This window comes from Crinia signifera, unplaced genomic scaffold (genome assembly GCF_055691185.1).
Source record: "Crinia signifera unplaced genomic scaffold, ASM5569118v1 HAP2_SCAFFOLD_114, whole genome shotgun sequence".
NCBI classification, from domain to species: Eukaryota; Metazoa; Chordata; class Amphibia; order Anura; family Myobatrachidae; genus Crinia; species Crinia signifera.
In genome coordinates, this window is record NW_028142008.1 from 302548 (window position 1) to 329916 (window position 27369).

At 48.9% G+C, this 27369-nt stretch overlaps 1 protein-coding gene across 1 annotated transcript in view; it reads right to left on the minus strand.

Moving 5' to 3' along the window:
- The window catches only part of LOC146052740 (uncharacterized), a 42494-nt gene extending 34964 nt beyond the window's left edge, over positions 1-7530 (minus strand). Inside the window, exon 1 of the mRNA XM_083167938.1 lies at positions 7407-7530. The gene's annotated coding sequence lies outside the window, so the exon portion shown is untranslated. The remainder of the gene's footprint in view (positions 1-7406) is intronic.
- Between the last annotated feature and the right edge of the window lie 19839 nt (positions 7531-27369).

The following is a 27369-nucleotide window of genomic DNA, read 5'->3' on the forward strand; positions in this document are numbered from 1 at the left end:
CAGCTGGTCGACAGCAGGACTGGAGAAGTGTCAACAGGCACGGAGGACTGGCAGCAGGTGCAGCTGGTCGACAGCAGGACGGGAGAAGTGTCAGGCACGGAGGACTGGCAGCAGGTGCAGCTGGTCGACAGCAGGAGTGGAGACGACTGGAGCAAACCTGAGAGAGCTGGAAGAAGGATGCAATTGTGATGTCCAGGAAACAGGTGTTGAACTGTAAGGACTGGAGGCAGAATGCAAATGCAGGGATCCAGGTAACAGGTGCGGATTGAAAGATAACGAATACAGGATAGCTGGAAGCTGGGGATGCCAGCAGTACAGGATAGCTGGAAGCTGACGCTAGGAGTCACAGGAGCTGCAGCCAGAGTGGTTAGAACCAGGGAATCCATTCAGGGAGAGCTCCTTTAGCATGGAGCTTGAAGCGACGATGCACAAGCAATGGGCTCATGCAGAGCTGAGAGGATATTCCCTCAGAACAGCCCTGATTGGACAGCCGGGTGATTAAGATTGACAACATCTGAAACAGTCTCTGGGTGAAGCTAACAGGGAACTGCATGATTCCATTTAGCCGTTAATTATAGAGTTAATGGTTGATTCAGGCTGCAGAGGTTCAGATTATATGATAGTCTTGCTGCAGCAGGCTGGTATGACAGGACAAATGCACAGAGTTCTGGCAGGATTGTGACAGGTACATTGTGGAATACACGGCCATTCTCTGCCAATCCGCAGCCGTGTCACACAATATACAGACTTTCCAACACTCGGTACACTGCGGAATACACGGCCATTCTCTGCCAATCCGCAGCCGTGTCACACAATATACAGACTTTCCAACACTCGGTACATTGTGGAATACACGGCCATTCTCTGCCAATCCGCAGCCGTGTCACACAATTTACAGACTTTCCAACACTCAGTACATTGCGGAATGCACGGCCATTCTCTGCCAATCCGCAGCCGTGTCACACAATGTACAGACTTTCCAACACTCAGTACATTGTGGAATACACGGCCATTCTCTGCCAATCCGCAGCAGTGCCACACAATGTACAGACTTTCCAACACTCGGTACATTGCGGAATACACGGCCATCCTCTGCCAATCCGCAGCCGTGTCACACAATGTACAGACTTTCCAACACTCGGTACATTGCGGAATGCACGGCCATCCTCTGCCAATCCGCAGCCGTGTCACACAATCTACAGACTTTCCAACACTCGGTACATTGTGGAATACACGGCCATTCTCTGCCAATCCGCAGCCGTGTCACACAATTTACAGACTTTCCAACACTCGGTACATTGTGGAATACACGGCCATCCTCTGCCAATCCGCAGCCGTGTCACACAATTTACAGACTTTCCAACACTCGGTACATTGTGGAATACACGGCCATCCTCTGCCAATCCGCAGCCGTGTCACACAATTTACAGACTTTCCAACACTCAGTACATTGTGGAATACACGGCCATCCTCTGCCAATCCGCAGCCGTGTCACACAATATACAGACTTTCCAACACTCGGTACATTGCGGAATACACGGCCATCCTCTGCCAATCCGCAGCAGTGTCACACAATATACAGACTTTCCAGCACTCGGTACATTGCGGAATACACGGCCATTCTCTGCCAATCCGCAGCCGTGTCACACAATTTACAGACTTTCCAACACTCTGTACATTGCGGAATACACGGCCATTCTCTGCCAATCCGCAGCCGTGTCACACAATATACAGACTTTCCAACACTCGGTACATTGTGGAATACACGGCCATTCTCTGCCAATCCGCAGCCGTGTCACACAATTTACAGACTTTCCAACACTCTGTACATTGCGGAATACACGGCCATTCTCTGCCAATCCGCAGCCGTGTCACACAATATACAGACTTTCCAGCACTCTGTACATTGCGGAATACACGGCCATTCTCTGCCAATCCGCAGCAGTGTCACACAATGTACAGACTTTCCAACACTCTGTACATTGCGGAATACACGGCCATTCTCTGCCAATCCGCAGCCGTGTCACACAATTTACAGACTTTCCAACACTCTGTACATTGCGGAATACATGGCCATTCTCTGCCAATCCGCAGCCGTGTCACACAATGTACAGACTTTCCAGCACTCGGTACATTGTGGAATACACGGCCATTCTCTGCCAATCCGCAGCCGTGTCACACAATGTACAGACTTTCCAACACTCGGTACATTGCGGAATACACGGCCATTCTCTGCCAATCCGCAGCCGTGTCACACAATATACAGACTTTCCAGCACTCTGTACATTGCGGAATACACGGCCATTCTCTGCCAATCCGCAGCCGTGTCACACAATGTACAGACTTTCCAACACTCTGTACATTGCGGAATACACGGCCATTCTCTGCCAATCCGCAGCCGTGTCACACAATATACAGACTTTCCAACACTCTGTACATTGCGGAATACACGGACATTCTCTGCCAATCCGCAGCCGTGTCACACAATGTACAGACTTTCCAACACTCTGTACATTGCGGAATACACGGCCATCCTCTGCCAATCCGCAGCCGTGTCACACAATATACAGACTTTCCAACACTCGGTACATTGTGGAATACACGGCCATTCTCTGCCAATCCGCAGCCGTGTCACACAATATACAGACTTTCCAGCACTCGGTACATTGTGGAATACACGACCATCCTCTGCCAATCCGCAGCCGTTTCACACAATATACAGACTTTCCAACACTCGGTACATTGTGGAATACACGGCCATTCTCTGCCAATCCGCAGCCGTGTCACACAATATACAGACTTTCCAACACTCGGTACATTGTGGAATACACGGCCATTCTCTACCAATCCGCAGCCGTGTCACACAATTTACAGACTTTCCAACACTCGGTACATTGCGGAATACACGGCCATTCTCTGCCAATCCGCAGCCGTGTCACACAATGTACAGACTTTCCAACACTCGGTACATTGCGGAATACACAGCCATCCTCTACCAATCCGCAGCCGTGTCACACAATATACAGACTTTCCAACACTCGGTACATTGTGGAATACACGGCCATTCTCTGCCAATCCGCAGCCGTGTCACACAATTTACAGATTTTCCAGCACTCGGTTCTGTCAGGACTGGGGATTGGGACCCGGGAGTGACCTTGGTGGTTAGCTGACTACCAATGGAACTGGAGACTGAAGGCGTGTGGATAAGATGAATGATGTTTATTGTACAGTAGGAAATTGGCACAGAAGACGACACAGTCTGCAATAGTCTCTGGGAGAGTTACCAGGAAACAACGGAGTAGCAGGATGCTGATGGGGCACAGGTGCTGGATGGAGATGGGGCACAGGTGCTGGATGCAGACGGGGCACAGGTGCTGGATGCAGACGGGGCACAGGTGCTGGATGCAGATGGGGCACAGGTGCTGGATGCAGACGGGGCACAGGTGCTGGATGCAGACGGGGCACAGGTGCTGGATGCAGACGGGGCACAGGTGCTGGATGCAGACGGGGCACAGGTGCTGGATGCAGACGGGGCACAGGTGCTGGATGCAGACGGGGCACAGGTGCTGGAGTGGAGACGTGTCAACAGGCACGGAGGACTGGCAGCAGGTGCAGCTGGTCGACAGCAGGAGTGGAGATGTGTCAACAGGCACGGAGGACTGGCAGCAGGTGCAGCTGGTCGACAGCAGGAGTGGAGACGTGTCAACAGGCACGGAGGACTGGCAGCAGGTGCAGCTGGTCGACAGCAGGAGTGGAGATGTGTCAACAGGCACGGAGGACTGGCAGCAGGTGCAGCTGGTCGACAGCAGGACTGGAGAAGTGTCAACAGGCACGGAGGACTGGCAGCAGGTGCAGCTGGTCGACAGCAGGACGGGAGAAGTGTCAGGCACGGAGGACTGGCAGCAGGTGCAGCTGGTCGACAGCAGGAGTGGAGACGACTGGAGCAAACCTGAGAGAGCTGGAAGAAGGATGCAATTGTGATGTCCAGGAAACAGGTGTTGAACTGTAAGGACTGGAGGCAGAATGCAAATGCAGGGATCCAGGTAACAGGTGCGGATTGAAAGATAACGAATACAGGATAGCTGGAAGCTGGGGATGCCAGCAGTACAGGATAGCTGGAAGCTGACGCTAGGAGTCACAGGAGCTGCAGCCAGAGTGGTTAGAACCAGGGAATCCATTCAGGGAGAGCTCCTTTAGCATGGAGCTTGAAGCGACGATGCACAAGCAATGGGCTCATGCAGAGCTGAGAGGATATTCCCTCAGAACAGCCCTGATTGGACAGCCGGGTGATTAAGATTGACAACATCTGAAACAGTCTCTGGGTGAAGCTAACAGGGAACTGCATGATTCCATTTAGCCGTTAATTATAGAGTTAATGGTTGATTCAGGCTGCAGAGGTTCAGATTATATGATAGTCTTGCTGCAGCAGGCTGGTATGACAGGACAAATGCACAGAGTTCTGGCAGGATTGTGACAGGTATATTGTGGAATGCACGGCCATTCTCTGCCAATCCGCAGCCGTGTCTCACAATATACAGACTTTCCAACACTCGGTACATTGCGGAATGCACGGCCATTCTCTGCCAATCCGCAGCCGTGTCACACAATATACAGACTTTCCAACACTCGGTACATTGTGGAATACACGGCCATTCTCTGCCAATCCGCAGCAGTGTCACACAATACACAGACTTTCCAACACTTGGTACATTGTGGAATACACGGCCATTCTCTGCCAATCCGCAGCCGTGTCACACAATTTACAGACTTTCCAACACTTGGTACATTGTGGAATACACGGCCATTCTCTGCCAATCCGCAGCCGTGTCACACAATTTACAGACTTTCCAACACTCGGTACATTGTGGAATACACGGCCATTCTCTGCCAATCCGCAGCCGTGTCACACAATATACAGACTTTCCAACACTCAGTACATTGTGGAATACACGGCCATTCTCTGCCAATCCGCAGCTGTGTCACACAATATACAGACTTTCCAACACTCTGTACATTGCGGAATACACGGCCATCCTCTACCAATCCGCAGCCGTGTCACACAATATACAGACTTTCCAACACTCTGTACATTGTGGAATACACGGCCATTCTCTGCCAATCCGCAGCCGTGTCACACAATGTACAGACTTTCCAACACTCCGTACATTGTGGAATACACGGCCATTCTCTGCCAATCCGCAGCCGTGTCTCACAATATACAGACTTTCCAACACTCGGTACATTGTGGAATACACGGCCATTCTCTGCCAATCCGCAGCCGTGTCTCACAATATACAGACTTTCCAACACTCGGTACATTGTGGAATACACGGCCATCCTCTGCCAATCCGCAGCCGTGTCACACAATATACAGACTTTCCAACACTCTGTACATTGCGGAATACACGGCCATTCTCTGCCAATCCGCAGCCGTGTCACACAATATACAGACTTTCCAACACTCTGTACATTGCGGAATACACGGCCATTCTCTGCCAATCCGCAGCCGTGTCACACAATATACAGACTTTCCAGCACTCGGTACATTGCGGAATACGTGGCCATTCTCTGCCAATCCGCAGCCGTGTTACATAATTTACAGACTTTCCAACACTCCGTACTTTGAACACCGACTTTGGATGTTCTATCAGAAGCAGTCGGAAACGGACGGGATTCTCACTGTCGGGACGTCCCAACACGTCTGGGAATCTGGGAATGAATAACCCCCCTTTGTCTTTGTATCTGATACATAGACAAAGGGGGCTCTGTTGGATTGCTGTATCAGTTGCTTACCTCCTGATGAAGGTCCCAAGTGGACGGAAACGTTGAGTACCTTGATATTTATCCTTTTTGTACATTTTTTAATACACAGCTAATTTTAAATTGCATTTAAAACACTGGAGAGCGTGTCCTTTTTTTCTATATACTTGGACTGTGGTTCTGGACGACACATCCTAGGAGATGTTTTTGCTGGATGGAGTGCGATCTTATCTCTACAGGTTTATGGTTCTCTCATCTATCACAGGTCAGATTATCTGATTGGACACCCATCACTATTACTATTTGAATAATACGTGACTTTTTGACCTGACCGCACACAGCTTGGTTTTTTACCGTGGAATCCATTGTTGGACTCATATTTCTGGACAGGATTGGTCCACATTGTTTCCAGTCCTACTAGTTTTCCCATTTTTTCTGTTGCCTACATCAAAGAGAATAGTCAGATCGTCTCTAAAGTTGTTTGCAAGTTTTTTTAAAATACTTTTTGATTATATACATATACTGGTTCCCTTACAGAGAGCAGTCAGTGTGGTTAGTACAATGCTATATATATATATATATATATATATATATATATATATATATATATATATATATATATATATATATATATATATATATATATATATATATATATATATACACATACCATCCAACATCTGTAGGGCAAAAATCGGTACAAATCCGAACCCTCCCCCCGGCATTGTCTGTGCTGCGTCTGCCTCCTGCGTGCACTGCAGGCAGCGTCCGTCCCCACAGAGTTCAGTCTCAGCGGCAGCTTCCTGGTGGGGCGCAGCTTACCGATGACGTCACCCGGCGTCGTCCTGCCCCTGGAGCTACGTGCGCACACTCAATTCGGATGCCGAGGAGACTTGGCTTGCTGTGCTCCTCCAACACGTTTCAACCCTTTGAGGTTGTATTTTCATTTTCAACAGCGCATGCAAATTCGGTACATCGGTACACTTAGATTTTTGCCGGTACAGACCGCTAAAAAGCGGTACTGTACCGGCAGAATCGTACAGGTATGTATGTATGTATATATATATATATATATACACTGGTTCCCATAGAGAGAGCAGTCAGTGTGGTTAGTGCAATGCTATGTATATATATATATATATATATATATATATATATATATATATATATATATATAATAAATAAATATATACTGGTTCCCATATAGAGAGCAGTCAGTGTGGTTAGTGCAATGCTATATATATATATATATATACATACATACATACATACACACACACACACAGATATATATACTGGTTCCCTTATAGAGGGCAGTCAGTGTGGTTAGTGCAGTGCTATATATATATATATATATATATATATATATATATATATATATACACATACACACACACACACACACACACACACTGGTTCCCTTACAGAGGGCCGTCAGTGTTGTTAGTGCAATGCTATAATATATACTGGTTCCCATATAGAGGGCAGTCAGCGTGGTTAGTGCAATGCTATATATATAATATACACACTGGTTCCCATACAGAGGGCAGTCAGTGTGGTTAGAGCTGTTATCCCCAGCACTGCCCGCTGTTAGTAGAACAGACATATATAACACAATACTCGGCATGGTCAGACTGATCACATACCTTGCTGGGTATTACAGACCCCTCAGGACCACAGTAATCCGGGTCTCCCAGCTGCTGGTACCAGTGTGTAAGTACAGGAGGAGTCAGTGCTGCTTCTGTCTCCGACTTACACCCCCTACTTCCGGGTCACTGTGTGCACTATTTGCTGGTCCTCCACTTCCGGGTCAGGCCGGGGGCGTCCCTGTTTGTGTCAGTCCCCACCCCCTTCCTATTCCTAGAGAGGTGTGTATACGGCGATGCACCGGTGGCCATTTTAAGTAAGGGCAAATCCCAGCTGGCTATATACTTTTTGCCCAGAGTTCAGTCTCATACTACGGACGGTAATGACAGTTTGCAGGTTAATATATTTATTTTCACCCACTATATACTTAATAATAAAGGAATACCTCATACCCTCGTGGTCATGGGTAAAGTGGGTGTGGCCTTGTGTAAAGTGGGCGTTGTCACATCCCCAGGCACCCTGCCCCCGGTCCAGCAATTGCTGCAGCTCATGTCACGTAAACACTGGGACACTGCCTGTGGTGGGGGAATGTCCCAAAATATCGGGACGTTCCTGCGATAAGTGGGACAGTTGGGAGGTATGAGAGGGACAGTGTGCACAAATTTGGGACTGTGGCCTAGCTGAAAAGGGGCGTGGCCTGTATTTACAGTGCTGCTGTGAGGCCACGCCCTGTTTTCGCCGGTATGCGGGCATGCTCTGAAGAACTGAAGAGTGAGCGGCGGCACCTGGAGCGACAGTCCTGTCAGTGACAGTGAAGAACCTTCTCGCTCTAGGAACCGCCTCTCACTATTCAGTTGAGTTTATGGCAGTGGTCGTCAACCCGTCGCTTGCAGGCTACTTGGTAGCTTAAGGAAGCGAACCGGGTGGCGCAATAACTCTGCACTCCCTCCATTACCTGCCGCCGCTTGCCTTCTCCCTCTGAGGGGAGGAGAGTGCATCGCGTGTCTCTCCTCACCCTCACTGTGCATCCCTGTGACTGGGCCGTTTACCAATCAGAGCTCGCAGGCCGGCAGTCCATCAAGAACTGGCCCACAAGCTTTGATTGGCGGACGGCCCAGTCACAGGGAAGTGGGGGGGGAAGGAGAGACGCATGGCGTGCAGTGCTCTCCGCCCCTCGGTGACACAATAGCACTGCAGGGGGACGAAGGACTGTCCTCTCCCCATCTGGCAGCAGCAGCAACAGTGAGTGCTGCTGGGAAACTAGCACTGTGGGGACATAGCAGCTTTCTGGCACTGTGGGGACATAGCAGCTTTCTGGCACTGTGGGGGCATAGCAGTTTCTGGCACTGTGGGGACATAGCAGCTTTCTGGCACTGTGGGGGCATAGCAGTTTCTGGCACTGTGGGGACATACCAGCTTTCTGGCACTACGGGGACATAGCAGTTTCTGGCACTGTGGGGGTAGACCAGCTTTGTGGCACTGTGGGGGCATAGCAGTTTCTGGCACTGTGGGGACATACCAGCTTCTGGCACTGCGGGGACATAGCAGTTTCTGGCACAGCGGGGACATAGCAGTTTCTGGCACAGCGGGGACATAGCAGTTTCTGGCACAGCGGGGACATAGCAGTTTCTGGCACAGCGGGGACATACCAGCTTTCAGGCACTGTGTGGGTAGACCAGCTTTCTGGCACTGTGGGGGCATAGCAGTTTCTGGAACTGTGGACACATACCAGCTTTCTGGCACTGTGGGGACATACCAGCTTTCTGGCACTGTGGGGACATACCAGCTTTCTGGCACTGTGGGGACATACCAGCTCTCTGGCACTGGGGGGGGGGGGGGGGGGCATACCAGCTCTCTGGCACTGTGTGGACATACCAGCTTTCTGGCACTGTGGGGACATACCAGCTTTCTGGCACTGTGGGGACATACCAGCTTTCTGGCACTGTGGGGACATACCAGCTTTCTGGCACTGTGGGGACATACCAGCTTTCTGGCACTGTGGGGACATACCAGCTTTCTGGCACAGCGGGGACATACCAGCTTTCTGGCACTGCGGGGACATACCAGCTTTCTGGCACTGCGGGGACATACCAGCTTTCTGGCACTGCGGGGACATAGCAGTTTCTGGCACTGTGGGGGTAGAACAGCTTTGTGGCACTGTGGGGGCATAGCAGTTTCTGGCACTGCGGGGACATACCAGCTTTCTGGCACTGCAGGAACATACCAGCTTTCTGGCACTGCGGGGACATACCAGCTTTCTGGCACTGCGGGGACATACCAGCTTTCTGGCACTGCGGGGACATAGCAGTTTCTGGCACAGCGGGGACATACCAGCTTTCTGGCAAACAGCAGCGCCGGTGCCTACACAAAGGATTAGTAGGAGACTACTACTACTGTGTTGGTAGACCAGCTTTCTGGCACTGTGGGGGCATAGCAGTTTCTGGAACTGTGTGGTTAGACCAACTCTCTGGCACTGCGGGGACATACCAGCTTTCTGGCACTGCAGGAACATACCAGCTTTCTGGCACTGCAGGAACATACCAGCTTTCTGGCACTGTGGAGACATACCAGCTTCCTGGCACTGTGGGGACATACCAGCTTTCTGGCACTGTGGGGACATACCAGCTTTCTGGCACTGTGGGGACATACCAGCTTTCTGGCACTGTGGGGACATACCAGCTTTCTGGCACTGTGGGGGTAGACCAGCTTTCTGGCACTATGGGGGCATAGCAGTTTCTGGCATAGTGCGGACATACCAGCTTTCTGCCACTGTGGGGGTAGATCAGCTTTCTGGCACTATGGGGGCATAGCAGCTTTCTGGCACTGTGTGGACATACCAGCTTTCTGGCACTATGAGGGCATAGCAGTTTCTGGCACTGTGGGGGCATAGCAGTTTTTGGCACTGTGTGGACATACCAGCTTGCTGGCACTGTGTGGACATACCAGCTTTCTGGCACTATGTGGACATACCAGCATTCTGGCACTGTGTGGACATACCAGCTTTCTGGTACTGTGTGGGTAGACCAGCTTTTGGGCACTGTGGGGGCATACCAGCTTTCTGGCACTGTGGGGACATACCAGCTTTTGGGCACTGTGGAGACATACCAACTTTCTGACACTGTGGGGGTAGACCAGCTTTCTGGCACTGTGGGGACATAGCAGCTTTCTGGCACTGTGGGGGCATACCAGCTTTCGGGCACTGTGGGGACATACCAGCTTTCTGGCACTGTGGGGATATACCAGCTTTCGGGCACTGTGGGGACATACCAGCTTTCTGGCGCTGTGGAGACATAGCAGCTTTCTGGCACTATGTGGACATACCAGCTTTCTGGCACTGTGGAGACATTGCAGCTTTCTGGCACTGTGGGGGCATACCAGCTTTCTGGCACTGTGGGGACATACCAGCTTTCTGGCACTGTGTGGGTAGACCAGCTTTCTGGCACTGTGGGGACATAGCAGCTTTCTGGCACTGTGGGGACATAGCAGCTTTCTGGCACTGTGGGGACATACCAGCTTTCTGGCACTGTGGGGGCATACCAGCTTTCTGGCACTGTGGGGGCATACCAGCTTTCTGGCACTGTGGAGACATAGCAGCTTTCTGGCACTGTGGGGACATACCAGCTTTCTGGCACTGTGTGGGTAGACCAGCTTTCTGGCACTGTGGGGACATACCAGCTTTCTGGCACTGTGGGGACATACCAGCTTTCTGGCACTGTGGGGACATACCAGCTTTCTGGCACTGTGGGGACATACCAGCTTTCTGGCACTGTGGGGACATACCAGCTTTCTGGCACTGTGGGGACATACCAGCTTTCTGGCACTGTGGGGACATACCAGCTTTCTGGCACTGTGGGGACATACCAGCTTTCTGGCACTGTGGGGGTAGACCAGCTTTCTGGCACTGTTGGGGCAGACCAGCTTTCTTTTTTTTTTAAATTCAATAGTTTTTTATTGATGTTTTTGTCTTGCCTCTAGAGATAGAGTAAGAAAACAAAAAAAAGAAAACGAACATAACAGTAATAAACATACAAGGCGAGACTTAAGTGGTCTTGTAAACTACTAAGCAGTCAACATTCCTGCTTTAACATTTTTTTTTTTTAAATTCAATACTTTTTATTTGGTTTTCAATGCAGTTTACAATTATACATAACAATTAAACAGTGAAATGAAAATAAAAAGGAAAATAGAAGAAGAAGGACATATGAGGACAACATGATTTACAGCAAATGGTGGTGGAGTACATTCCATTCCAGAGTATCAACATCACAAGAGCATGTGGAAGCGTCACGATTTGATGTTAGAATTGTTACAAGTATTCATGTGGACAGGTAGAGTGATCTGACAGATCCTATATTCAAAATCTAGCATTGTCAACTGTAATACATATATATATGAATATAATAAAAGAGGGAAAAGCTAAATAGTTCTTCGAGCCTGTGATTCTAGTTCTTGGTATGTATGGTAAGGGTGGTACATCCCGGTACAGGTTCTCCATCCCCTCCTTCTCTTACATGTATAGTCGGACCGTAATTTAACCTGAATTATATATATTAAAGCTTAAACATTTGGTTGCATGAGGGGTGAGTCCAGCCATGGGTCCCATATTTTATGGTACTTTCCCACAGATGCTCTAGATGTGTACACAAATTTTTCATGTCTGGCCACTGAGTTGGTTAGAGAGAGCCACTCCCTTTGTGTAGGGCCCTCCGGGGCCATCCATTTTCTAGCTACGCACACCTTAGCCAGAGTACATAGATTGATCGCATATCTCATCATATTTTTGTCAATACTATCCACATCCATAAATGACAAAACACAAAACCTTGGGGTAAAGATGTCACGGGGTATGCCTGTGGAGACCATTGACATAATGACGTCTTGCCAAAAGGCTGAGATTATTGGGTAGCTCCACAGCAGGTGCCAGAACGAGCCTTCATGTGACCTGCATTTAGGACACATAGAGTCGTTTCTACCTCCCATTTTGCATAGCCTAGTGGGGGTCAGGTAGACCCTATGCAGAATGTACAACTGGATCTGCTGGTATCTAGATGAGGTGGTTGCTATGCGTGGGCTCCCCAGGGCCGACCCCCAATCCTCTTCTGATATCGGGCCAACTTCTAGTTCCCACTTAGCCTTAAGATGAGGCAGACCGGGAGCATGTTGTGCTGTCAGGATGGCTGCGTAGAACCTGGAGACCGCCCGTGGGGACCCACCAGACCCCAGCAGACTCTTAACTGGTGAGGCCTTTAGTTCTGGGGGGCTTGTAGGGAATTGTGCCTGGCACGCGTGGCGAAGCTGGAGGTAGCGGTAGAAGTGCACATTGGGCACCTGGTATTCGTCCCTTAGCTGCTGGAATGATTTAAGTACCTTATCTGCATATATTTGCCCAATTGTAGTGATACCCCATGTACCCCAGACCTCACGGAGTTGGAGCCCTAGTAGTTCGGGGAGTGTCCTGGTGCCATCAAGGGGGGTGTCTGGGTCAAGGCCAGTAGCTGAAAGTAAGCGGCTGGACTGCCGCCAGATCATAATAGCTTGTTTAAACAGTGGCATGTCTATCAGCTTGACATTATCACTTAGTAAGACATGTAGTGGGGTCAGTCCGGGCAGTCTTTGTGTGACAAGCAGCGAGGGGAGCTCATCCATCAAGCCCTCTCCCAACCAACTGATGAGATGCGCCAACTGCGCCGCAAGGTAGTATAGCCGGAAAGAGGGGACCTGCTTTAACATTTTGCTGATACAGATACAAGTAAATTACATGCATTTCAAACAGTAATAGCTGGATTTACATATGCAATAAAGGTGTTCTACCAAACATTTTGCGTAGAGCGTATTTATGTTCCTTTGTTGTTGATTCCTACCAAGTTCTACAAGTTAATTGGCACATCCCTGGTCTTATACTGTAACTATATGCTAGATATATCCGATAGGCCACCCTCATCGATTTTTGGAACTCTTTCTCGTCATGTTCCGCCCCCGGCATAGGATATATGTCAAGGTATAATCAGTCTAAGGTCGCACATATAGGGGGGATGACAACCATCTGCCCCAGATTCTCTGATATTTGGGCTCATTACGTCTAGCCATGTGCACAAACTTCTCGTGGCAGGCTGTGTCGTTGGCGAGTGCCACCCATGCTTCAGGAAATGGTCCACTGGAAGCCAGCCATGCCCGCGCTATGCAAACTTTGTCCAACGTACATAGGACGTTTATGTAGCCCTGGGTATCTCGGTCAAGTATATCGTCCCCTGCGACAGCCAGAAGGCACACCGCGGGTGTGAGTGCATCCAGGGGCACACCAGTGGATGCAATAGTTTGTGTGACCTGGTGCCAGAAAGCTTTTACCACGGGACAAGCCCATATTAAGTGCCAAAAGTCAGCATTCAGTTGAGCACACTTGGGACACCTGGAATCAACTCTACCCCCATCCTACAGATGCGAGTCGGGGTAAGGTACACCCTGTGTAGGATGTATAGTTGTATTTGTTGGAAGCGGGCACAGGAGGTCGCTACACGCGGACTAGACATGGCCAGCTCCCATGTTTCAGAAGCCAGGGAGCCCAAATCCCTCTCCCAGCGTGTCTTCAGGCTCGGTAATGCATTATTGTGATGAGAAGTGAGTAGTGCGGAGTAGATGTTAGATATTAAGCGAGAGGGACCCAGGGTTCCCAGTAGGGTCTTGATAGGTGCCACATATATGTTGGGATGGCCCTGCGCGAATTGAGCGCTACAGGCATGCCGTAGTTGAAGGTATCGGGAAAAAATAAGCGTTGGGTACCGGGTGAGCTATTTGCAATTGTTGGAAGGAGTTAAACACGTTGGTGGTATACAGCTGTCCTATGGATGTTATGCCATACCGTCCCCAGATCCTCCTAAGTTGTTTCCCATTTAATTCTTTAAAGCTCACTGTACCATCTATTGGGGTATCTGGATCCCACCCCACAACTCCCATGGCGCTGTTCGCCCTCTTCCAGACCAAAATTGCTTGTTTAGTCAGGGGTAGTCCTATCAACGCAGTATTACCTGAGAGGAGGAGCTGTAACGGTGTGAGCCCCGGAATTAGGGTAGTTATTATTTGTATGGGCAAGTCCCCGTCAGGCACCCCGTTTATCCATGAGTATATGTGGGATAGTTGTGAAGCCAGGTAGTAAAGGCGAAAGTTTGGCACTGCCATACCTCCCATGTCTCTAGTACGGGTTAGGGTATTAAGGCTGATCCTGACCCTTTTAGCGGACCATGTGATAGATGACAGAAGTCCATCGATTCTTTTAAATGTAGATTGGGGAATGTAGACTGGAGAGTGCTGTAGGGCATAAAGTATTTTGGGTTGTGCGATCATCTTAATAAGTCCGATCCTGCCTGTGACAGTGAGGGGCAATTTTCCCCACACTGCGATTCTGGACTGTAGGTATTCCAGCTGAGGTTGGATGTTATGTGGTATATAATTGGAGGGGTTATTCGATATCCATATCCCCAGGTATTTGAATCTGTCCACCCATTTAAGCGGGAGGGGGACATGTGTGTCATTTGGGCATGGACCAGTGTGGGGCATAATGCATGACTTATCCCAATTTATTAACAGGCCCGAGTATTTACCAAAGGTATCTACAATGTCCAGCACTATAGGCATGGTGGTTGGGTAATCGGAGACAAATAGTAATATATCATCCGCGTATAGCGCAATTTTATCTACCCTGGAACCTGTCTCGAAGCCCCTCACCTCCCGATTGTGCCTAAGGAGGCAAGCCAATGGCTCAACCGCCAGGGCAAACAAGGCAGGAGAGAGGGGGCAGCCTTGCCTGGTGCCCCTGAACAGTGGGAATGCGGGGGAAACATACCCGTTGGCCGAAACCCTGGCGCTTGGTGAGGAATTTAGGAGTTGAACCCATTTTATGAACCCTGGTCCGATGCCAAATTTAGTCATAGTTCCCCATAGGAACGCCCACTCCACCGAGTCAAATGCTTTTGCCGCATCAAGCGATACTACTACGGAAGTCGGGGCGTCCCCACGGGGAAGTTGTAGAAGCGTAAATAGTCTTCGGAGATTTATTAGTGTGGATTTGCCTGGCATAAATCCGGTTTGGTCGTCATGTACTAGTTGGCCGATGACCAAGTTAAGTCTCATGGCCAGGACCTTGGCCAGTATTTTTATGTCAGTGGTAAGGAGGGAGATGGGTCTGTATGATTCGACTTTATGTGGGTCTTTGTCAGGTTTTAATAGTACTATGATAAGTGCTTCTGACATAGAGCGGGGAAGGGTGCCAGACTCAAACATTCCATTAAAGGTTTCAAGTAGTTTGGGCGCATAAAAGGTAATATGCTTTTTGTACACTTCCAGGGGAATGCCATCCAATCCCGGGGCCTTGTTACTCGGGAATGACCTAATCGCTGCCTCTATTTCATCAATCCGGAGGCGAGAGTCAAGGATGTCCCTCGCTTCCGGGGTCAGGGTGGGCATGGGTATGTGGGCCAGGTACTCCCCAATTGTCCCATCTGTGTGTTGCAGTCTGGTGCTGTATAGTTGGCTATAGTATGTCTGGAATTGTTGTGCTATGTCTGGTGTACTGTCATATTTAGTCCCATTGTTGTCTATTATCTTGGATATAGTATTATTGAGACTATCTGCCCTAGCCAGTCTCGCCATGAAGCTACCGGGCCTGTCCCCCGTATGATATTGGGTACTTTTATTAAATAGTAGTTTGGTGCATGTTTTATCTCTAATGCAATCGGTCCACTTCTTCTGGGCCTCCAACCAATTATCCCTAGACCCGTCCATACCGTCAGTCAGATAAGTCATCTCTAGTGCTCGACAAGAAGCTTCCAAAGCTAGCTCTTTTTGTTTGTAGGACTTTTTAAGGGTGGAGATGTTTTGTATCATTGTTCCTCTCAGGAAGGATTTAAATGAATCCCACACCACTGTGGGTGGGGCTGTGCCTATATTTGTCTCAAAGAATTCTTGCCAGAGGTTTTCTAGATCCTGTCCCTCACCCATCCTTGTAAGCCAGAACGGATTCAGTTTCCAGTGTAGCTGCCCCCTCAGGCCCCCCACGTCCAGCGTGAGCGCCAAGGGGGAGTGGTCGGATATGCCTCTAGTCTCATACTGGATCAACCGGGTTCTGGGCAAGAGATCAGGCGTGAGCAGAGCCATGTAAATTTTAGAAAACGCAGTGTGGGCTGCCGAGAAGCAGGAAAACTGCTTCAGACCAGGGTTTTTATGTCGCCACGCATCTATCATACCCATCCCTTCTACCAGGGCGCGGAATTGACCATTACCCCGTCCACGTGTATCCCCAGATGCCGTGCGCCTATCCAGTGTATTATCCATGACGTTATTAAAATCACCCAAGATGATGGTAGGCGTATCGGGATGGGCAGCCATGAATTCAGCGGCCTTCTTGAGCACATCGTGTGAGTATGGGGGTGGGATATACACGGCCATCAGCAGTAGTGACATGGAGTGAATTCTGCACTTTATAAAAACCGACCTACCCCACGGGTCAATTTGTACTTGTTCTAGCTGAAATGGGATGGTCTTACGTATCAACACGGACACTCCTCTTGAGGCCGACGTATGAGTAGAGTGGTAGGACCAACCCACCCATGGCTTTTTGAGGGCAAGGATTTTAGCACCCTCCAGGTGTGCCTCCTGGAGACACACAACATCGGGGTCATACAATTTAATCTGTCTAAGTACCAGTGAGCGCTTTATTCTGTCATTTAGGCCTCTAACGTTCCACCCAAGGAGTTTGATTTTATTCGACGCCATCAGTTATCTGTAATATAATGTGTACGTGTACCCATGAGAGTGCAAACAAAGTGTTACACCAGTAACGGTAGGACATATAGCATGCATGAACAACATTTCCAGCAATATCAGAACAATGACCTATAACTAACCTCAAAACTGGCCATGAACTATTAATAAAACCCATTCCCCCCTCCCTGTATACTTTCGTAACTAAGTACACCTCTTCCCTATAACCAAAACCAGAACAGGAACAATTAACCCTAGTGGTTAATAACTATGAGGCAAAAGATTAGATGGCTTCTGAGCATATGTGCACAGCCAAGCCGTCCGTCCCTAATCATTGCACTTGCCTAGGATCTGTTGTATGAAGTGACTGTGAACATAGACCCACATTACATCTGATACAATGACCGGGTAACCAGTTGGTTGCAAATGTGGTTGGTGCACAAGGTTGGTGCACAAGTGGTTATTAGGGCCCCCGGGAACGGCCCACACGGGCCTATCCCCCATAGGAATGAATCAATCTCACCAACGTTGGTGGTTTTGTTAATGTGACACCATTTAGCACCGTCCGGGGCATGCCCCACAGCTAAGACCCATCTCCTAGAAGCCAGCACGCACAGCAGTGAGTATACAAGTGCATGCAGTCTACCAATCGTGCTTCATATTGCGGCCCGTGTTGCAGTGGGGACATATCAAGTGACCGAAACCAGATGAGAGGGCAATAGTTATGTCTAAATTATATTAATAGCGTTTATAACAGTCCTGCATATACTTAAGGAGGAAGTCTTTAGAATCTGTAAAGAAAATACAAGTATTTTATGCAGGTAGTGCAATATACATTACGGTTCCGCAGCCAATGGTCTCCGGGCTGGTCTAGCAGTATCGAGCCAGCGGGCTGCCTCCTTGGGCATCGAGAAGAATTTTGTGTCCCCATCTACGATTACTTTGAGGTGGGAGGGGAACAGCATGGCATAAGTGATGTTGAGTTCCCGTAGTCTTCTCTTCACTGGAAGGAACTCCGCCCTATGCTTTTGGACCTCCACGGCAAAGTCAGGGAACAAAGAGAGTTTGTTGCCATTCCATGTCAATGGACCCTGTACGCGGTTCAGGCGCAGGATGGTGTCTCTATCTCTGTAGTTAAGGAGTTTAGCGATGAACGTGCGTGGTGGAGCACCAGGGGGCAGGGGTCTGGTTGGTACTCGGTGGGCACGCTCCACAGCAAAAAACGGAGAGAAGGAATTAGCTCCATATGTGTCCAGCAGCAGTTTTTCAAGAAATTTCTCAGGGTTTTGCCCCTCCTCCCTCTCTGGCAGACCCACCAGGCGTATGTTACATCGTCTCAGACGGCCCTCCATGTCAAGTATTTTGTCCTGAACAGCAGACAGCTGGGTAGCCATGGTCTGTACTTTATTACTAAGGGGGTCGATCTTGTCTTCGAGGGTGGAAGTTCGTGTTTCCACCTCTCCAACTCTTTCCCTGACCTTTTGTAGATCCTGGTGAATAATTGACAGATCAGACTGCACATGGCCTATCCTTTCCGCCAGCCTGGTTTCACATGCAACGACCGCCTCCAGCACTTTCTGTAAGGCGTCATCTGTATGCGTTTCGGCCGGGGGGTTCTCCTGCGCTGAGGAAGCATTGGAGTCTGAGTCGCGCTCCGGCGAGCGCCCCCTGGGGGTGGATGATCTGGCATACCTCTCCAGCTTGGAGGCGGCACTTGCATTCTGCGTTTTACCCATGTTGAGGAGTTGTGCTGTTAGTATAACAAAAGTACAGCCACAGGTTTAGTGTGGAGGGTTTTAGAATATATCAGTCAACGCCAGCGGGCAGGTAACAAATTATCAATGAAACCTCACCACAGCCGACGGGCACGCTTCCCCTAAGGAGCTTAGTTCCCCTGTTATTGGTGGGCACCAGTGAGTATCTTGTAATGTCCGTAGGGATTCTACCCTTGAGAAGGGGAGCTTATGGAGGGGAGGGGGTAGTCAAGCCTCCAGTTCTGTGCTAGCGGGTAGGTTATGCAGGTAGCCCCTGAGTGTGCCCTAGCACGAGGAGGAGACCAAAGTGTATTGGTACAGAGGCAGATGCTGCTGCAGCACTTTCTACAGACAGTGCAGTATGCTGGGCTGAATCACTGCTCGTATATACTAGTGTGGGCTGTGCTATAGAGGCCAGCAGTCAATTCAGTGTGAGTCACACAGGGGGGTCCAGGCCAGCTCAGGAGCGTGCCAGCGGGTCACAGCCGGCGGGGAGTCCCGCACCCACAAGTTCAGGGTGTTATTGAATCCCCCAGCAGTATCAGGCAGATAGAGGAAGGGGGAATAGAGGCGCCCTCAGGGCATGCAGTTTGGCGTCTCTAGAGCCGGCGGGGGAGTGCAGGCGGCCAGTCGCGGGAGCGTGTGTGGGCTCTCTGGCTCACCAGCGGCTCTCTCACCTGCCTCCGGGTCGCCGGGCACCCGGCTGTCTGCGCGGCAGCACTCGGCGGGGAAGATGGCGCCCGCGACTGACGTCACAGGTCCCGCCGCGTCCTCCGTCTGGATGGAGGTGTCAGGCGATGCACCGGAGCCTCAGGACCGCTCGACTACAGATCTTTCAGGTCCCCACAGGTCAGTGGTAGTTCCGCCGGGTATTAGTGGGTCCAGGGCTCGGGAAATGTGCTTTTAGGATAGTTTTCCAGGATTTAAGGGACGGAGAGCTCAGCCCAGCACGTCTACTCCATGCCCCGTGAAGACACGCCCCCGCAGACCAGCTTTCTGGCACTGCGGGGGCATACCAGCTTTCTGGCACTGCGGGGGCATACCAGCTTTCTGGCACTGCGGGGGCATACCAGCTTTCTGGCACTGTGGGGGCATACCAGCTTTCTGGCACTGTGGGGGCATACAAGCTTTCTGGCACTGTGGGGGCATACCAGCTTTCTGGCACTGTGGAGACGGGTTGGGATCGTTTTGTCTACAACAAGATGGAATAAGGAATAACAAGCCTCTGGTTAATACCAAAAAGCCCAACTGGGTGTTTACAATAGGCTCATTAGCCAATATGTCTAACCATGCATGCTACAGCCTAAATATTTAGATTTTTATACCTATGTTTTTATGAGATTTAAGAATTTCTGTGTACACAGTTTTTGATATTGTCCTACCGGCCGGTGGTATTGTGAATTGAATTAATTCTGGTTAAATAAAATATATATATTTTTTGATACTTGTGTTATAGTCCATGAGCGCCGTTTACTTATCTGTCTAAGTGTTTGTTCATTCTAATAGCTATTTCACACGTTGCGGTTTTCGCCGTGCGGGAATTACCCGCACGGCTATTAACCGTGCCGTGTGTGTAATGTAGAAAGGACAGCAATGTGTCCTTTCATACATTCCGGGGACGGCGCGGCCGCCGGCTAGCAGCCGGATCTTACCACTGCAGCCGACGGCTGCCGTGCGGCGCCCGTCCCGTGCTTCCCGCGCAGTGATGTGTTGAAGGCAATTGGCGCCTTCACACACCACGGTTTCTGCCGCCTTGTGATGCCCGCCCCCATGTGACTAGAGGGGCGGGCTTGCCAAACGTCATCACGGGGAATAATGTTGAAATGTTTTCGGCCGGCCCCCATATGACGAGAGGGGCGGGGCTAGTGATAAAAGAGGCACTGAACTGGTTGAAAACCGCCCCCAATATGCAAAGAGGGGCGGATTTATGGTAAAGCAGACTCCACACAGAAGTGACACTTCTCTTGCTTGACTGCACTGTGTCAACATCTGTGCCCAGGATGGCTGACATATATGTCGATGTTGAAAAAATGATTTGCCTAGTTGAAGCCAGACCAGTGCTGTGGGATAAATCGATAGAAAGCTACAAGGATCGAAATGCCACTCGAAAAGCCTGGCTTGAAATCTGCATGAATCTAAAAGATGATTACAATGAGCTTGAAGACATAGATAAAGATGTATTTGGTTAGTTATAGTTTTCATGTGTGTTCTTTATTTCTTATTTTGTTCTTTTGGAAGTTATTGGTGCTTGTGGAGTTTCATGGCGGCCGATATATATCGTCCATTCCAATGTGATTAATTACCTGTCCTGAACCCCCTTTCCACGATGCAGGGTGATGATTTTATGCAGTGCGGCGAGCGCAGTAATGCGCATCCCCTTGCAGGGCTCGCTATGTTCACCGTACTTTGGTCGTGGTGGCCCTGTGCGCTTGCCACACTATATAAAATTTACTCCATGTGTCGTGGATAGTAGGGTTTGTCCTGGTCAAAAGTGCCATTGGACCAGCCGATATATCGGCCAATATTGCATCCGATATATCGTTTGCTGTAAAACTCCACAAGTACCAAGTTAGAACCCTTTTACACCCAAAACCCTATATGGGCCCTGGTCTTTGATTGCTTGAGTTGCCAGGGTCTTACCCTGGTTTAAACCACATGTAATTCCCCTTTCACACTTGCCGAGCCGGGTCATAACCGGGAATGTGTTCTCAAATGCTTACCAGGTTTCTACCTGCGAATGTACCCGTTACCACTGCTGTCAGACCTGCGATTGACCCGGGACAGCCCCATTCACACTGATCCCACAAAATCCCAGCAAATATATATGCATGTCAGTAGAAATGGTTTTCAGGGCTCTGAAAGTTTACATCAGCATTTGTGCGCCCCAGAAAGCTACAAAATACAGATTTCTTCAAATCAAGTGTAAACAATCCCTGGTATGGCACCATCCACACTGACCGCATCATGGGTTGATTACGGAATCTTCCCAGGTCAGCACCTGGTGAGAAATTCTTGCAAGGCCCTTCCACACTGACATCAATCCAGGGTTGATGCGTGTTCATGTGGAAAAAAACCTGAACATTTTGTAAAGTGTGAAAGGGGTGTAACACATCAACACTTGACCATGTTCGGCACCATTTACACAGATTTACACGGAGCCAGGGTCAGCCCAGCCTTTACTTGTAGGTGAAGTTATAAATGCTTGCAAGTTGCCAAGGGGGTGAAATTGCATGAGGAAACACACACATACACACGCACGCACGCACAGACATAATTTGATCTCTATAAATATATATATATATATATATATATATATATATATATGTATATATATATATACACACACACAAATACTTCGGTACTTATGTAGTATCTGGGCTGCCGATTTCTAAATCGGGTCGGATCGGGAGATCGCATCGCATCGCATGCGACCATGCGATTCGATGCGATGCGATGCGATGACCCGATTTTTCCATAGGAATCAATGTTAAAATGGACTGAGTCCATTTTAACATGGAATTCAATGGGAAAAATGGGTCATTTTCATACCCCTACTATCCAAGTGGGCATGGAGTTGGATATAAACCTGTGGCGAGCGTAGCGAGCCACCGAGCCCGAAGCGTGGCGAGCGAAGCGAGCCCCGCGAGGGGACGAATACCGTCCCCTCGCGGGGCTCGCTTCGCTCGCCACGCTTCGGGCTCGGTGGCTCGCTACGCTCGCCACAGGTTTATATCCAACTCCATGCCCACTTGGATAGTAGGGGTATGAAAAGGACCCCTTTTTCCATAGGAATCATTTTAACATTGATTCCTATGGAAAAATCGGGTCATCGCATCCGATATCGGATGCGATGCGATGCGATATCGCATCGCATCTGATTGTATGCCTTAACTTAAGGCATACAATCAAAAAATCGGCAGCCCAGATACTACATAAGTACCAATACTTCTATATCTCTATATATATAAAATACCTAGATATATATTTATATATAAATATATATATATATATATATATATATATATACATATATATATATATATATATACACACACATACAAACATGGATACATACACACATACTACTAACTAGGTGATTCATCGCGCCCTACGGGCGCTCTTCACACCGTCGTAAGGGGCTGCGCCCCCTTAATTTGTGAACATTTGTATATGAGAAAGATGGTTAGAATTGTATGACAGATGCCTGTATTGCAACTTGAGTTATAGGTGAAATGTGTTAAATAGAGAGCATATGATGTTGAAGGGGGTGTGTATTGTTTTGTTTAATTAAAAAGCGGTTACAGAGTAAGATGTACATTGATAGTGTGGATGGTACAGTGACATTTGTGGGTGTGGGGGGGGGGCTGTGTGTGCATGTTGTTTAGGTGTGTGTGCAATAGTATAGTAGGGTGTTTCTGAGTCAGCGGCTCCCCACTGGCGGAGGTCACGACACAGGAAAACAGGAGGCTGGGTAGTGATAGGGGTGTGTGGGCATAAGGGGAACTAAAGAGGAGGGTGGGATACTGTGCAGCTTCTGCCAGTGGGTGAGGGTCCAGCGTGGCAGTACAGGAGTACAGGATGGTGGCCCTTAGTCAGTGTCTCCTCCTACTGGGTGGGAGTTCGGGTGCATGAGAGCAGGAGGCTGGGCTATGAGGCATGATAGGGGCATGTGGGCAAAACAGCGTCAGCGACTCCCCAGTGGTGGAAGTTACGGTTCAGGAGAGCAGGAAGCTGGGCAGTGATAGGGGTGTGTGAGTATACGGGGTACTAAAGAGGGGCTTAGGGGTGCTGCCGTGGATGGATGCCGTGAATTGCGGGAAGGGGGGGTCGCGGGGGGGGGGGGGGTGTGGGTACCACGAATTGTGGGAGGGGGCGCGGGGGGTTGCAGTGTATCGCGGGAGGGTGGGTCGCGTGGGCGGGGGGTTGCCGCAATGACAGGAGGGGGGGATCAGGGGTGGGGCCGCGAATCGCGGGGGGTGTGCTGCAAATCGCGGGAGGGGGGTCGCCGCGAATTGCCCCAAGAAAAAATCAACACAGAAAGGTCAACACATGTAAATGTTGACATAAGTGTGGCACTTCATTGGTGTCCATGTCGACACATGAGAATGAATATGAAAACATTGAAAAAGTGAAAAATAAATCTTGTCAACCTTTTTCATTGTCGACCATAGCCATGTCAGTGTTTTGCATGTGCCATTTAATCGTGGGGATGCCGTGAATGGGGGGGGGGGGAGGGAGGGAGGTGCATACCTCCCAACATGACCCTCTCCAGGAGGGACACATTGCTCTGTTTCTGGACTTTCTTCTTAATTTATGGATTACCATCACCTGTGCTTAAACACCTTTCTTATCAATTACCCTGTTTAAAACAGGTGATGACAATCATAAATTAAGCTGGAAGTCCACAACCCAGCGTTACAGCTCCAGACACACTTTGAGTGACAGATGTAGCCAAATATATAAGAGATTAAAGACAAACACAGAGGGGGAAGAGGGGGAGAGCTGTCTCCGGAAACTGGGAACAGGGGGGTCCCTGCGGCGGCAGAGAGGAGGTGGGGGTACCTGTCAGCCTGAGGTCGTAGCTGGAGGGGACGATGTGCACCACCGCTGCTGCAGGACCTGATCCAGAGGGCAATAAAGGGGCCAGCATTAGGTAAACATCAAGGGCAGGGGAGAGGGAATCCAACTCCCCACCCCCTCCCCTGCTGCACTCCCCATTGACACCTCGCATCATTTCCCCTGCAACATCGTATTGTCGATTGCAGCCAGCAAAAATGACTGGGTCATCCTGTCAACATGGGTTGTTTTGTTTGCCGCTCAACATGCAGACAGACTCTGGCCAGTTGGGATCCCAACCGCGGCCAAATGACTGTTGGGATTACAAGTGTCCGAAGCCCATACCACTCGGTTCATTTATCACCGGACTCCTGATACCTCACCCCCTCATGCTGAATGCAGCAGGTCCCAAAGCACAGCCTTCTTCAATGGAAGTCGCCTGTAGTCATTTAAAATGCAGCATCAGCAGCCGCTCTGGCTATTGATACACAAGTACGGATTGGCACAAAAGCCAGTGCAGCATTTGAATTGGCCGGCAGAGTCCTACTTTGAAGAAGGCTGTCTTTGATTCAGTGCACTAAGCGCAGCACAGCAGTGCCATTTGGGGGAGGGGGGCTGGCTCGGGCCGCAGCAGTGGTGCCATAAATCGGGCAACCCTCCTCCCCCTGTATCTGCCGCTGCTCATCTTCCAGCACAGCTCGTGTGCTGACATGAGTGTAAGGCGCCGGGACTGACACGTGTGTAGAACACACATGTACTGCCCATGTGCCCAACTTGGATGCGCTGCTTGGCCTACAGGCCATAAAAGCAATCTTATTTGCTTTAGCGGCATTATGCGTGTACAAGGCCAAAAAAAAACACTCCCCCTCATACGGAGCACCATGCTTTGGAGATGTACTTTAGCAACGCATGGCACACTATTACAGTAAATTACCCCACCATGGCATACTCAATAATAGGGCATAAAATGACACCTGACGACACATGTCAGCACCAAATGAAAATGTTGCAGCCAAATAAGTTTCACACATGGACCAGAGAAAGCATAAATGGAGTAACATCCATGGATGCATCTACTAATCCCTGCGTGACGCCTGAAATCCCTCCCCGTTGTCAAGACGAGAAACTCAAACAACTTCAAACAACAAAGATCAATGCTCTATATGTTTCCAATACATTAGGACGAGCCTGTGTGCTGCTCCATCAGCCGGCTGTCCTCACAGCAATCTGCTTCCAGAAGCACCCGTAAGCAGATTGTGGCGAACCCCGCGGGCTGTTGGAGCAGCACAAAGGCTTGTCCTCCTGAAAGTTGCATACATATATATATATATATATATATATATATATATACATATATATATATATATATACGTATACATTTATAGCACTGTACTTTGGTATTTGAAGGTGTTTGAAATGTAGGCCCTGACGACGGGGTAACTTCCAAAACGCTATTTGCCCCCTCCCTTTAAAAGTGTAATTTCCCACCAAAGTCCTGGAGAGACGACCCAGAGGAGGTGCCTGTGTGCACGAAACATGTTGGATGGTAAACAAATGCACATTTCACCTTTAATCCCAAACCCTCAGTGACGCCTTTTTAGCCTGTACCTATACATTAAGGACAGAATAGGTGCAAACAGAGCAGTGGTTAAGGGCCAATGTAATAAGATAAATTGTTTAGTACAATACCTTTTTTCACAACTTACTCTTGTAGTTATGCCTTCGAAAATGTAGGTCGTGGGCAACCTGTTTTTTACCAAAAATGATACCTCTGCCCTAAACCCTGCCTGTCCACATAATGATGCAGAATTGTTCACCTCCAACAAAACAAAAAAACACAATAGAACTCGTAATCAGTTTAATATATTTTTAATTTACTGGATGCAATTTTGGAAACAGTATTGAAATGTGAATATTTGTAATAGGCTTTAACACAATGCACCCATTTAAATTTTAGAGTTTTGCCAAGGCACAGCTCCATTGTCCGTAACAAAGTAATTTGCAAAAATTTGCCTGACATTGTTTGCTGCTAAGCCTCCTCGTGCCCTGACTTCTCGTGGACAATCCTCTAAGCCTGTTATTGTTGTAGTATCCTCAAACTGTACCCCATCTCTTTCACGTACAAAATTATGGAGAATAATGCATGCTTTGACAATTTCCACTGCAAAATCGGGATTAACATTAATTGCTCGATGGAAAATGCGCCATTTGTTAGTTAAAATGCCAAACGAACATTCAACATATCTACGTGCCCTGCTCAAGCGGTAGTTAAAAATTCGTTTCTCCTCTGATAACTGTGTCCCCCCATAAGGTCGTAGTAGGTGCTTATGAAGTGCAAATGCTTCATCCCCTACTAAGACATATGGGACTTTTGGACTTTGGGTTCCCGGTAGGCATTTCTCCTCTGGCAGTTGATGTGTGTTAGTAGCAATTGTCCTCCACAATTCTGTTCGTTTCCAAATAGCAGAGTCACAGTCTTTACCAAAACTACCTATATTCACATGTACAAAGCGGTATTTGGAGTCGGCAATAGCCATTAACACTACAGAGTAGTAATCTTTGTAATTGAAGTACATTGATCCGCTTCTGGTTGGACATATTAGTCGAATATGTTTTCCATCTATTGCACCTATGCAATTTGGGAAGTTTGCATTCTTTTCAAAATCCACAGCAATTAATTCCCACTGTTGTTTGGTAGGTGTTGGTAGACATTGTGGCTGCATGACGGTCCAAATCGCCATACAAACTTCTTTGACGATCAGACTTGCAGTTGATATCCCAATACGGAATGTATAGTGTAGATCAGTAAAAGTGCAACCACTTGCTAAATACCTGTAAGATATAATGCAAACATTAGAGTTTAAATGGTTTCGAATTTCATCTACATAACATAATACTAACCAACACAAATTTATGGTCACATTGTTTTAGGTAAAGAGATAATTCGGCGATGGACGAA